Raw genomic sequence first — 14,198 nt, 5'->3', positions numbered from 1 at the left:
CAGGCCAGCCACCTTGGTGGTAAGCCCGGGAAAGTGGCGGTTTGGCACAGGCCAAACTGCCAAACTATTAATTTGGCGGTCCGCCGGCCTGTCGGCGGTGGGACTGCCACCTTGAGTCTGGTGGTCTGAGGCCTGCCAGACTCATAATGAGGGCCATAGTAGTGTGCTGACTCCAACAGGCCACCAATTCCTAATGGGTTTCAAATTATGACCTACCTCATTAATATTCATTAGGGGGGTACTGACACAAAGTGCATACATATAAAGGAGCATGGGCCTCACTCATATGTGGGCCCTGCATTAACGATTGATTGGACTTGTATCCACACTGCATGCAAGTAACAGCAGTGCAGTACCCTACAAGGTTGTGGTGGCCAGGGGATGACATCTCATCAAACCACCATTGATGCCCCACAGTTGATCTAAACTTGCCAGCCATACCTGTAGGCTCCAGAAGACATGAGACAGGAGCACAGGTAAGTATTTCCAGCTAACAACCAAAGATGGAGCTAAGCAGACAGCCTTAGAAGCCACAACAAGATTTTCAAGAAGAAAATTTGATGACATCTTTGGTTGATATGGAGGAAGCTGCAGAAGCCAATTGTTTTATTGGTAAAGGTCCCTAAAGGATTGAGCAATACATCTTTATGACTACTGGTCTAGTTGATATCCTCTTTAGGTAGTGAGCTATGACTGGAACCATGTATAAAAGCACTTCTCAAAGAGTGTGTCAAATTGCATTTCTTGAATAGTCTTTTGAGCCCAGTGATCCACAAATTATCAAACTGTGGCCTTAACAACCTAACCCACCAAGAAGAACTGCGACCATTAACCGAGAAAAACAACTACAAAATCCACAAATTGTGAAAAAATGTAGGACCTTCTTCACTATCACCTCCTCTCAGGACTTTCAAAGTAAATGGTACCGCATTAGTTTTATAAAAGTAGATCTTTCAGTTATGTGAGGCAATTTGTACAAGACATTTTATGCAAGGTTTGGTGCACACAAAGGTCGTGTGCAATGGCACAAAATGGGACACTGAGCCCATTTTGATAATCAGCCCCATATGTCCACACTAGTGATGCTGTTACCTAAGTACCAAGGTACATCTTTTTGATCCTACCATTATCAAAGTTTTTCGAAATATTTAGGTCATTGAAAAAGATAGCACCATGACCACTCTTATATGTGGAAAAAAAAATATTTATCCAGAATAGGAAGCTGTACAGAGGAACTGGACATCAGGAAAGATTAGTGGTGGAGGCAGAAGGGCTCACTTTTCAAAGGATGGTCGGTGGGAGCTTGGGCCTTTGGAAGTTGGTGAGGAGCTTGGGCCATGTTAGCAAATATGGCTGTCAATTATTTACAATCCCCTATGCGCTATCCAAAGATCACTTTTACTAACCGTCCGGCACCACACACGGCAGAGCCATATCTACAAGGTCATGTAAAGCCACCCTGCATAACTAATCATGGCCTTGTAGGTATGGAGTGAGGCAACACAGAGCAAGTCGCTGGGATGCCTCACACTGTGATAGACTCATGTAGCACTGCAAGACAATTACCATCGTTACACATTCTGCTCTTCCATAGCTGTGGTATTAGAATTTAATACCTTATGTATAGCACTTATACATAACATAAGAAACGCAGTCCTGAAGTGAAAGTTCTTCCTGCTCTGTCACAGGACAATCCTCAAATAAATGCAATAACCCACATTCTTATAAAGATTTACATGAGTGATCAAATAGTTCAAAGTTAATTTCCGCCAACAAAACGACTTTCAGAAATTATTTTCTGAATAGGAAACGTTCTACAAAACAATCCATTGAAATCAACTGGTCTTTAGTAAGAAAAATCCTAGATCATTGTAGCAAGGTCCTAGTTGCAGCAACATAGTATTACAATTGCTGTGGCCACAATGGGTGTTATACGCAGATGTCCAAGATCGCCACAGCTTATCCAGACTACATCAGAATTCCTGGCCTGCTAGTCAATGTAGTTCATTGTCAGAACGCTGTCAAACAGTATGTTTTTTACACACGTGGAGCCTCACTCCAGTCAGCGCTGGTTGGAGTATCGCTGTTCTGCACTTAACACATTCCAAGTTGCTAATGAGACCTCCAAAGTTGTTTGCTGACATCAAGCAATGTTTGCTCCATATTTAAATTGTCATTGCTCAGACAAATCCTGGAAAATCAGCTTGAACAACATTTGCTCAACCTCAGACTTCTTTATAAATGGTAACAATTACAATTCTGGCCCCTCCAAAGAATTCAAGTAAAGTCCCTATCAATCTTAGGTGACCTACTCACAGTCCTTGGTTTGGATATTATAGCCTTTGAGGTGCGCTCAACACTAGCAACCAGTGCTTAATTTGAGCCAGTGGTTTCCGGTGCTCTGCACTGGCACTTAGTCATCTGCACCAGCTCTAGTGACAGTTGAGAAGAGCACTACAACAGGGTTTAATACGTCAATATACATTAAAGAAAATTACCTCCCACTTACGCCTTTATTATGGCTTTGGGTGGCCTAGAATAGGCTCCATTTTCACACTTGTAGGAGTGTGATGGTTAGTAGTTCAATTGGTACTGCTATTGGCAGTGCTGGCTGGGTAATGGGTGGTACAGGCTGCAGTGGCCTCCCTGGAATTTACTGTTTTACAAATTAACCAGTGTTAGCAACCCACTCCCAACAATCAAGAGAGAATAGCCTTGACTCAACCTCTACAGGACTGAGAAGAACAACTCCATCTAAAGTAACCAAAAACCCAGGTCTTTTAAAAAAAAACTCAGGGATCTGCAGAATACAGCATGATGCCCTCCAATTTCTCTCCTATGTAATCCATTGTGATCTTTTCACCATACTGTAGGTGACTTACCCATAGATTTACTTTATTCATTAATTAGTGGAGGATTTAATTTGCTAAATGCCCCAGTGTACTGGGGTTTTAGGGCTACTACTCAGAGTTGGCTCAATGATAACAAAACATATTTTGTGCAAACTGAGCTGGGAGCTACACTTGCCATCGCCAAAGTTACCGAAAGGCTGCTCTCTGTAAATAATGACTTCTCTCTGTAAATCTACATCCCAGAAATAGCTTGCCTTAAGGGTCTGGTTCACTTTCTATTGTCTTCCAAATACTAAAGAAAATAACAAGACATTGTTTGTTACTTCAACATGACATTGTTTTGTCACTTTAAATCTCCCACAAAGAACAACATATTACTCCTGTCCATTATTCAAAATAGCAACCCCCCAATTATTATTGTGCAGATTTGGGTCAGAAGTCCTGGCATGGAAGTTGCACATGCTCATGCCATGGTTAACCCCACTTCCAGGCAGAGCTATGCACGAGGTACTTTAGGCAGATTCAGCACAAAGGGCTATTTCATCATGTTTTTCTTGCCTGGTACCATGTTGTGTAATTGCATTGGTGTGGCTCTCTCACTATGTCCACACCCGGGCTCCCAATTTATTGATCTTTGATTTGTTTCACCCTGCTGGTTCCCTCTATTCCTTTCTTTCTTGGTATTGGCCCTCCTCACCTGTATCGTTGCAGAGGACCTTTGCTACTTTTGCTGTTTGTTTTCTTGTGTAGTTGCTCCCAGAATACTATAGTCCCGTCGACACTAAATATAATCATGAAATGTTCAATATTTGCATTGCAAAGTTCCCACTTTAGAGTTTGGTTTTGAAAAATAAAATCTTTACTAAAGTTTGGTGGAGAGCCGTCAAAGCTGACGGCAGCCATCCACCAAAGTTTTCGTACCTTGACAGAAACAATTTGGTGGTGGTTCCTGCCGTGGCACAGGGATCACTGCTAAGCCAGAGGTTAGCTCTAGGTTTGGTATATGATAGCTTAGCACGGTGGCAAAGGTAATGTCCTCCATTACCTTGATGGATAGGCTACTGCCTGCCAAACTTTAGATCAGCCCCAGGGTCACATGCATTGTATCTCATCTGGAGAAACTGCCCTATATTACCTTCAGTTTTCCTAATTATACCTTGACTTTTTTCATCCAGAGCCTTAGTCATTGCCGCCTTTTCCATTTGCGCTGTTGTCATTGAAACATGTGGCCATTCATACATGCTTTCATGAATCATTACACACTGGGTCATCCTTGCAGTGGTATGTGACAACAGAGGAATCGCCAAATAAATAGATAGGGTGTACTTTGCAATATAAGTTGCACAATGATACAGCCTACTTCATTCTTCTTTCTGAGCTCTTTTTCCCTTTCAGTTGTACAACTCTGTTGTTGAATTTCTTCCTAAAACTAATGTACTTAAAATATTCTAGTAGAAAAGGTTGCAGCTCTTTGTTCTCCTGTTTAATTATGTCTAATTCTTTATTTGTCTTTCTAAGCTTAGGGGACTCTTGTACAGAAGGATTTTGCAGTTGCCAAGTCTGTGATTCACAAAATCGCATGCTTCAGAATACCTTTTGGCTTTGTACAATCCCCTTTTAGAAAAGTCTATTGGACTTGTGAAAAAGGGTTTTGAGAGCCACTACGAATCACAAATAGGGGTCATGAAAGCAGAGTTCTGCTGTTGTTTGGAGTCTCAAAGGAATGTATCAATGCTTTGAGACTGCAATTGCGGTTGTGAACCACTGATTGGACGAATGGGTGGTATCTGGTTTGCAAAGAGGAAGCTGGTCTCATTGGCTTTGCATCAGGTGGACTCGGAGGGGATGAGAGTACTCAGCGTTTTTTTAAAGTAACACTCATACATTTAATGGACAGATGGTACTTTAAAAAATAAATGTTTTCCATTTTGGTAAAGCAAATGCAAGGATACAACGGGTCACAAATTGAGATCTGTCTAATTTATGCACGAGGCAGGTCATTTTACTGCCCTCCCCGAATGGGCACTTTTAAGTATGATGTATTAGCACATAGATTACAATGCAAAATGAAAATGACAGGTAGTCGCAAAAAAGTAAGTGCTTAATTTGTACTCAATATTTGTGGCCTGTCTGAACGTATATCATCAGGCCTATAGTTTTCTGTAACCTATTCACAGGAGATGTATGGGGAACCCTCCACTCTAGCAGCTTAAGCAGGGGCAGCCCTGGGCTATTGAACTGGTTTCCAATTAAGCATTAGTTAGTCCTTTATGGGTCTTCTCTATTGGCTATGAGCCATGGGTTGGTATGCACAATGAAGGAAATAGAGAAAGAGAAATAAGGAAAACATTGGAGAAAACACTGAGAGAGGAACAAATAGGAAATCAATGAATACGACGGAGAAAGGTAAAAATTAAAAGTAGGCATGAGAGAAAACAGAAAGGTAGAGAGAAAGGGGAAAAAGAACTGGACTGGGAAGGAAAGGTGAAAGGAAGAAAAAACATGCAAAAAGAAAAAAGTAACATGATGGAATTATGAAATAATGTGTGGGGGTAAGGATGAAAGGATGGATAGATATTTTGAAAGTTTGAATGAAAGAGTGAAAGGATCACAAGATGAAAGGGTGAATGGAAAGAGGAAAAACGGACACTGAGGAAGACAGAAGAAATGGATGGATGAATGGACAGATAGATGAATGTGCTGGGTTGGTGGACGAAAGGATGGATGTAAATTTGAAATGATTGATGGACGGAAAAATTATGGTTTGATGCGGAGATGGGTGGATGGGAAGGTGTAGGGATGGACAGATGGATGGATAAATAAATAAAAAAGTAAATGGATGGATAGCTAGTTGGGAGTAGAATAGAAGGATGGACGGAACTCTTCTATGGAGCACTGGTTGTGCACGCTTTGCGTGCTCAGCATGATTAGAGGTATGTTTCAAGTCTTTTTTTATTTTTTTATTTTTTTTATTTACAGGCTGCTCCCTCGATAACCAGCATTCACTTTTCTTTGCAGACATGCTTCCATATCCATTACCTCATACTGCTAAAAAATGTCAATATTTCCTGAAAGTCATTCATTTTGTTTTCCTCCATTCTGGTATATTTTTGAGTTCCATGCTGAGCTTCTAATTGGTTTGTTTTCTTTCTCCGTTTACTTGAACGGGACAGCAATGGCTTCTTTTATTTTCTTTTATTCATGTTTTACCTTCAGCTAAAGTGCCCCATCTAATTCGTTTTTCATGTATTCTACAATTTTTGCAAGATGTTCTTTGCATAGATTCTCCGTGCCACTGTTAGTAGATTAAGAAACACCTTTGGGGACCACATTATCCAAAGTGACCTCCCACACTGACTTTAGTCTGCGCTTTCTCCATTCCTGCGTATTTGATCTAGTATCACCATATTGCACCTGAGCTGTGCCACTCGTGCTCAGAGAGGCGTTCCTCATAGGCAGCCCAATATGTCTCTACTTTTAAGAATTTAAAGACACCGATACTCCAAGGGCCCATCAGCCCATTTCCTGCATGCGCTTCATGAACCCTACATAAAGACTGATTTAGAGTTTGCCAGTTGGGCTACTCTATTGGAAACGTGATGGATATCTGTCCTCGTATTACAAGTCATCATATCCTATGGCTTGGGTATTAAGAAGAGTGGGATATCTGTAGCATGGAGTAACTAGTTGGCCAAACTCTAAATCAGGCCCTTAGTTCCCAGATTTACGTTTGCTTTTTCAAAACAATTATTTCCTCAAGAAGTTGAAAGACCTGTATGAGGTTGGGGCCTACGTAAAATAAAAGCCAATTGTTTTCGGGATGGGGGCCCGGTGGACTGGCCTTGAAACAAGGCTAGGGCAGTGATAAAGCTAACTTATTTAATTGATTCACTTTAGTCTGTCCCATTTAGGTTTATTGATCTGTGTCCTTTAGGTTGGTTTAATGTATTGGCAATAAAAAAGTTATGCAATGTTGCCGCGTCAGAGTGCAGGGGTACCTAAATAAATTATTACAGAGCATAAAATGGCAGCTCTGGGGATGTGTTTTCAGAGGCTGCATTGTAGATTGTTTGGAGCATTTTCAATACCTAATGGATGAATACTTCATACAAGAACCCTGGCCCTGAAGCAAATAAGGCAAGGATAGCAATCCCTTTCTGACTTAAGACGCCAAAAGAAATAAATGCAGGATATATCATATATTTACATTCTTGCAATGCTGCCACAAAGCTTGTACGAAATATTGTTGTCAGAACAATTTGCATGAGGGAATATATTTTACAAAACCCAGAATCATAACGCCTTTGCATAGGTATGGCATTTCATAAGTAATGAAGAATAAGTTACTTCAGACAAGAACATTTGAATTCTCCCGAGGGTGCTTTTAGAAGGGAATTGAAGGTGCAGGCAGCTGTTCTTGCTGCTTTACAACCTGAGATTGATGTCACACCATTTCCTGAGAACTGTTTGCCAAGTGAAAAGTAAACACATGGTTTCAGTGATGTATTAGTTTGGATGTATTCTCCACGGCCTTGGACAAACTCCACTTGATCTGGGTCGTGCTCTGCTTCGCCAGGGGCATTTCTTTAGTCGGTTTTGTTGACCCTCCAGAAAAAAAGCCAGTTCACCAGTTACAAACGGTTTCTAGCGCGTCCATTTGTTGGCATAGGAATATTTTCTATAGTGATAAATCCAGTTCTTCCCACTGTCTTCGAGGTTTGATACCTGATCCTCATACATAGGGGAGCTTGCTAGTTTATGTCATTGTAGTTATTTGATATCAGACAAACCAGTATCAAAGCTGCAATGGAGCATTTAAATTAAAACGTCGATACCAGAGAAGGGAAATCTAAACAAGCATTGGCAAAGCCTATTGCTCTTCAATGTTAGAAATGGGGTCTTTGGTTGACAGTCAGGTTACCCCCTGTTCAAGCAAGGACCCTCACTCTAGTCAGGGTAAAAGAGAATCACACTCAGCTAACCCCTGCTTACCCCCTTGGTAGCTTGGCGAAAGTTCAGAGGGCTAGGTGTAAAGTATTTGTACCAACACACACAGTAACTCAATGAAAACACTACAAAATGACACAACACCAGTTTAGAAAAATAGGAAATATATATCTAAACAAAACAAGAACGACAAAAATCCGACATACACAAGTCAAGTTATGAATTTTTAAAGATTAAACTCAAAAATAGCGCTTAGAAACAAAAATGCTTCGATGAGATGTTAACACGGCGTCGTGACGGAGTCGTTCCCAACAAGCCGACACCAGCGGCGCCGGACACAGAGTCGCGTAGACCCCAAGTACAGTACCTTTGGTGAAGAATGAGAACAAGCCGATGGGCGAAGTCGGAGATCGCGGCATCTGTGCGAAACGTTGAATCCGTGCACCTTGAGCGGCGTCGGTCACGACGTGGTGCGGCGACTTCCACGGAGTCGCGGACTTCAGCGGGGCTGCTGCGGCGTCGGGCCTGCGAAGAGCGTCGCGTTCCAGCGAAGGTCCCGGTGTCGGGTGCAGGCGGCGTTACCGGATTCAGCAGCGGCGTCGGTCCGGAGTCGTCCGAAGTCGATTTCCTTGGATTTCCACCAGCTTTCCTTTCAAGGGCCCAGGGACTGGATAGGGCACCACTTGTCAGAGCAGGAGTCTCTCCAGAGACTCCAGGTGCTGGCGGAGAGAAGTCTTTGCTGTCCCTGAGACTTCAAACAACAGGAGGCAAGCTCTAAATCAAGCCCTTGGAGATTTCTTCACAAGATGGAAGGCACACAAAGTCCAGTCTTTGCCCTCTTACTCTGGCAGAAGCAGCACTGCAAGAAAGCTCCACAAAGCACAGTCACAGGCAGGGCAGCACTTCTTCCTCAGCTATCAGCTCTTCTCCAGGCAGAGGTTCCTCTTGGTTCCAGAAGTGTTTCTAAAGTCTGTAGATTTGGGTGCCCTTCTTATACCCATTTTAGTCTTTGAAGTCACCTTTCTTCAAAGGGGACTCACACCTACATGTGAAATCCTGCCTTGCCAAGGCAAGGCCTCAGACACACACCAGGGGGTTGGAGCCGGCATTGTCAGAGGCAGGCACAGTCCTTTCAGATGAGAGTGACCACTCCACCCCTCCCTCCTAGCAGAGATGGCTAATCAGGAAATGCAGGTTACACCCCAGCCCCCTTTGTGTCACTGTCTAGTGCGAGGTGAAAAACAACCCAACTGTCAAACTGACCCAGACAGGGAATCTACAAACAAGGCAGAGTCACATAATGGTTTAAGCAAGAAAATGCTCACTTTCTAAAAGTGGCATTTTCAAACGCACAATCTTAAAATCAACTTTACTAAAAGATGTATTTTTAAATTGTGAGTTCAGGGACCCCAAACTCCACATGTCCATCTACTCTCTAGGGGAATCTACACTTTAATCATATTTAAAGGTAGCCCCCATGTTATCCTATGAGAGAGACAGGCCTTGCAACAGTGAAAAACGAAGTTGGCAGTATTTCACTGTCAGGACATATAAACCACATTATTACTATATGTCCTACCTTATCCATACACTGCACCCTGCCCTTGGGGCTACATAGGGCCTACCTAAGGGGTGCCTTACATGTAAGAAAAGGGAAGGTTTAGGCCTGGCAAGTGGGTACACTTGCCAAGTCCAATTTACAGTGTAAAAATACACACACAGATACTGCAGTGGCAGGTCTGAGACATGATTACAGGGTTACTTGTGTGGGTAGCACAACCAGTGCTGCAGGCCCACTAGTAACATTTGATTTACAGGCCCTGGGCACCTCTAGTGCACTTTACTAGGGACTTACTAGTAAATCAAATAGGCCAATCACGGATAAACCAATCACATACACATTTTACAGAGAGAGCATATGCACTTTAGCACTGGTTAGCATTGGTAAAGTGCTCAGAGTTCAAAAGCCAACAGCAACAGGTCAGAAAAAATAGAAGGCAGGAGGTAAAAAGATTGAAGATGACCCTGCATAAGCAAAAAAGTCCAACACTCTTCTTTTAAAAGGTGTGTCAACCTATCAGCTTTTGTAATGCTTGTTTATTGTTACTCTTTTACGTTACCTAAATAGTCATGTAGGAACAATAAAGTAAAGCAGCTAAATGGGCCTCCACTGCATTTTAAGGCAAGCATACACATGCATTGCAATGCACGCACACATGCATGGCGGCCATCTTAGTATGCTCTTTCACAACTCCAAAGATGGCCACTATATGAGATGCATTTGTTCATGAGTCGAAGTCCATATACCTACACAGCAGCCATCTTTGAATGGTTATAAGCATTCCCAGGTGGCCACAAATTGCCTGATTGCGCAGTGACACTCTGGGAGCCATTTTGGCTATCATACTTAATCTGTTTTTTCATGGTCAAATCTAATTTCAGAATGAAAAAGTAATTATTAAAAAAGGATGCAGAATTACAAAAATTAAAGCAAGCCATGAAATAATTGTAGAAGAAAAAAATAGAGATCAGGGTTGTGAGGGACATGGAGCACCGAAGAGCAAAAGATGGCGATATCGCATGGTAGGAGCACTGGAGGAGGTGGTTAAAAAAAGAGTGTATAAGTGGTCCTGCTTTTATGATGTTTCCATCCATGAATTACTGAGGGCTGAAACCAAGGCAGATGGACAACCGTCTAACCCAGTGCCTAAAGGCAGCTGCACTACCGCAGCCAATGGCTGAAAGAGGCTGCCCAAAAGCACCTTTCATTCTAGGTTTTATGTGTATGTGGGTGTTTTGGAGTGTGTGTGTTGTATGTTGAATGGTGTCTGTTGTGTGGGAACAATAGCTCCGACCAAACAGCTACAGTTGACTGTAGAAAAGACTTAAACATGAGGTGCTTTACATAAAACTGTATGGTAAAAGTGGTCTTGTTGAGATCAGACTGAAGATGCCAGAATGTGATCTAGGCGGCAGTAATGTGAGTAGGGGTATGTAATTGGAACTGTACAATGTACAGCATTTCTTTTACATATTTATACTGAAAATTACTGGGACAGAAATGTCCAATGGATGGCACAGCATGAGTGGCCCGACTGCATGTGAAACTGAAAACCCTAAGTTTTTGTTATCCACGTTAGCATGCTCATCTAAAATGTGTGCTGAGGCCTAGGCTTATCCATTACTGCTGAGGCCCAGAACTCATTGTGTGACCTGGAAGTCCACATAAGTGTGCCACCTTTCAAGACAGAAGACTACTGTCCATATCATGAGCATCTGACACAAATCAGAGTTGGCAGTATACCAGCTTTTGCAGATTAATAATCCTGAGCAGATCTCTTTTGTTCTAAAAGGGAGTGTAAGTTATTGGTCAAACTCATGTAAAAGTTGTGCTTCAGTGTAACACTCAGACTATTGCACTGACTTTCTTTATGCGTGTCGGATGTGTGCATGCACTATGTGTGGAACATAAAAGACAGTAAGACTGTGTGAAATGTGATGATGTTTGCTGGGACCAGTGGAATCCATTTTGTATGGCCTCTGGTTTAATATGGCACAAGAAGAAGATGGCTCAACGTTCCACAGACAGCGCAAATGAACTGATTAAATTACTGGAGATAGTGGGTGGTGACCCAGAGACTGATATGAACGACTATGGAGACAGGGATGTCTTAGAAATTCTATGAGGACCTTTAAGCAAATGATTGTTGATTAGAATTTTCTGACTAGTGTCATTTGATGGATGGGATATGTGTGATGAGCCAACAAATCCTCCTGTTAAATGGGGGAAAGTTTCTAGGTTCGGCCTGCCTTTTTGCCTGTCCCTAATTGCTACTTCAGGGAAGCTGATGACAGTACACGCAGAGTCACACTTCATTGTGCCCATGTTTTAGAAACACCTGGTTGGAGCAGCATTACTACCTGCTGTGAGAGCCAGAACTACAGCTGGAAAATGACTTTTGAAAGGGAACCAACTCAACCAGTTCCAGAACCTTAGACAGTGAGTCCACATTACCTGTCTGGAAAATGAGTGTAACCTGGGACTCAAACCACCCCACTCTGGTCCAGTTCCAACCTGCTTCACTGCCCAATAAAGGGAGAACTTCTTAGAGTTCTCGAAGACCTGTGGTGAGACCAAGGCATTTGTCTGCTTCACAGTCTCCCAGAGATGAAGAAACATCACCTGATTTTGCATACCTTGCTGAAAATATGGAGGTCTGTCTAGCATCTTGAAGCCTGGCTGATCGCTCAGAAACAGAAGGTGTGTGCCTAGTTAGGCCCAAGGAGAGGCTCAGAAGGATAAAAAGCTCAACCATATTCCCATCATGAGGAACACTCAGAAGCCGGCTACTATTGGGAGCACAGCCATGGTCAACCAAAATGAGAAGGGTCACCTGGTCTCTGTAATTTGTTTGTGTGGCAAACTGTGTGAAGAAGACTTGCAACTAAAGACCACTTTGTGTACTCTGGCACATCTGCAGTGTTTCTGAAGGGAATAGTTCTGCCTCTACTCACCATCCAACGTGTCAAAGGGGACCTCCATCACCACTGTAGCAGAGAGCCTATGCTGATGGCCAGAAGGACTCAGCCGTCAGAGACGGGGCACCCAATATCCATGGTAGCTCTATTCTGACCACAGTGGCTCCAAAGTAGATTGAAGTCACAGTCTGCACCCTGCCCCAATTCTGAGGATGCCACTGGTATGAAACAGACAAATCTTCAGACCAGAACTGCAACAGTGCCATCCTGTTTAAACATGTAACATAGGCCTGAAAGAAAAAGAATGAGACGGTATCTCAAACTATGAAGACCATAAAGTTACCAACATGAATTCTGCTCTTTTTTGCCCAGTTTGTTTTTGCATATTTACCCAAACACTTGTGAAAGTAACACATATAATTACCCAAAATGAAAATCTTTCATTTAATGCTATATTTTAGCCCATAATGCATCCTTTGATTTTTGACACAAGGATTCATATCGCACAAAACAAACTGTGTAAAAACACAATTACACCAACAGTCGCTTGTAATCTGGTTGTTCGCAATGTTCCATTGCTCTTGTGCTACTTTTTTGCCAGGAACTGAAGCATAATTATGTTACATGGCATAATTTCAGGAATTTTCAATGGCAAGTGTATCACAAATTATGTGGGTGTAATTTAAATTTCATCTGGGCATCAAAGTAATCTACACTGAATGCAATATTTCAACATGCAGAGGGTGTATTACTCTCCCACATATCTGAGGAAAGTCAACCGACTCACTAATGATGCCTGTCATAAACGTGAAGGATTGCAGACCGGAAATTAGATGTACATGTTCTGATCTTGCATCCAACTAAACAATTATTTGGAGCAATTATTAATTACCTCCTACAGTTGAGTTGCCTAGTGCATCTGACACCTAGACCAAAACTGCTCTTTCAGGGTTATTAGACAATGGATCTTGCATGATAGTGATAGAGCATTTTGTATGTTCTAATTCAAGGCCGATAAACCTTTGGATCTGTGCTATAGGAGTTAATTAGGGAATCAGCTAGCAAACAATAAATATCCATTATAGTATAACCAATTTGGCCACACAATGAAAGCCCAAATCGGAAATAAAGTTAAAGGGTTTTATTATAAATTAACACTCAGGTTAATCTAAACAAATCTCAAAACTATACTTTAAAGATACAGAATAACCATAGGGTAACAAACTTTTCTGAAAAAGTTTAGATGAGTTAGTATAATGCAAATCAATAATTTGGTCACAGCAATGCAAAAGATTAACAAAAGAATCTGATGCTCTGAAAATAAACGGCATTCACGTCTCTTACAATTAGTGGAAGCTAATGGCATCTATCCCGATTGAATCATGGAGAATTAGGATGCTTCAGAGGGTCTGATCTAATACAATATAAAATCTTGCAAACACTATGAGGGCAAAAGTTGAGGAATAAAAATAAGACTAAAAGAATGTTGGAAAATTAAATTGGAATTGGAAAGGAAGGTGTCAGCATTTCAGAAGATCGGTCAGGAGTCTTCTTAAAGAGATTTAAGTGTAAGCCTAAGCCACACTCAATAAAGCATGGGGGATAAAGGAAAGGCAGAGGTCTGTATCTCTCAAAGTCCAAAGAAATCTGCAGTACTAGCATTCCGTGTACGTCCTAGTTAATGCTGGAAAAATACACCAGGTAACACTCCTTGGATCATGCTATCACAGGTGTCTCCTGTCCCACGGTAGCATTCAATATCACCTCTCGATCTCCTGGCAATTCTGGGAGGGGTGGCTCCTCCGCTAAGGCGAAGGACCGTTGCCCCACTGGATTGTGGGAAAGGAAAAATAAAATGATAATAACGTTCTGTTATTATCATTTTAATTTTCCTGGGAGAAGGAGCAGGGCGGGCTGGGC

General features: G+C 42.1%; 2 long non-coding RNA genes across 2 annotated transcripts in view; one reads left to right on the top strand and one right to left on the bottom strand.

The window, feature by feature from the left end:
• Nucleotides 1-14,198, bottom strand: part of LOC138260723 (uncharacterized) — a 166,754-nt gene that overhangs the window by 136,978 nt on the left and 15,578 nt on the right. The window contains exon 2 of the long non-coding RNA XR_011198941.1: nucleotides 12,315-12,568. This is a non-coding gene — a long non-coding RNA (uncharacterized lncRNA). The remainder of the gene's footprint in view (nucleotides 1-12,314; nucleotides 12,569-14,198) is intronic.
• Nucleotides 1-14,198, top strand: part of LOC138260722 (uncharacterized) — a 48,295-nt gene that overhangs the window by 21,881 nt on the left and 12,216 nt on the right. The gene's annotated exons all lie outside the window — the stretch shown is intronic.

Source organism: Pleurodeles waltl, chromosome 10 (genome assembly GCF_031143425.1).
Source record: "Pleurodeles waltl isolate 20211129_DDA chromosome 10, aPleWal1.hap1.20221129, whole genome shotgun sequence".
NCBI lineage: Eukaryota > Metazoa > Chordata > Amphibia > Caudata > Salamandridae > Pleurodeles > Pleurodeles waltl.
This window is presented reverse-complemented; position numbering and strand designations above follow the sequence as displayed.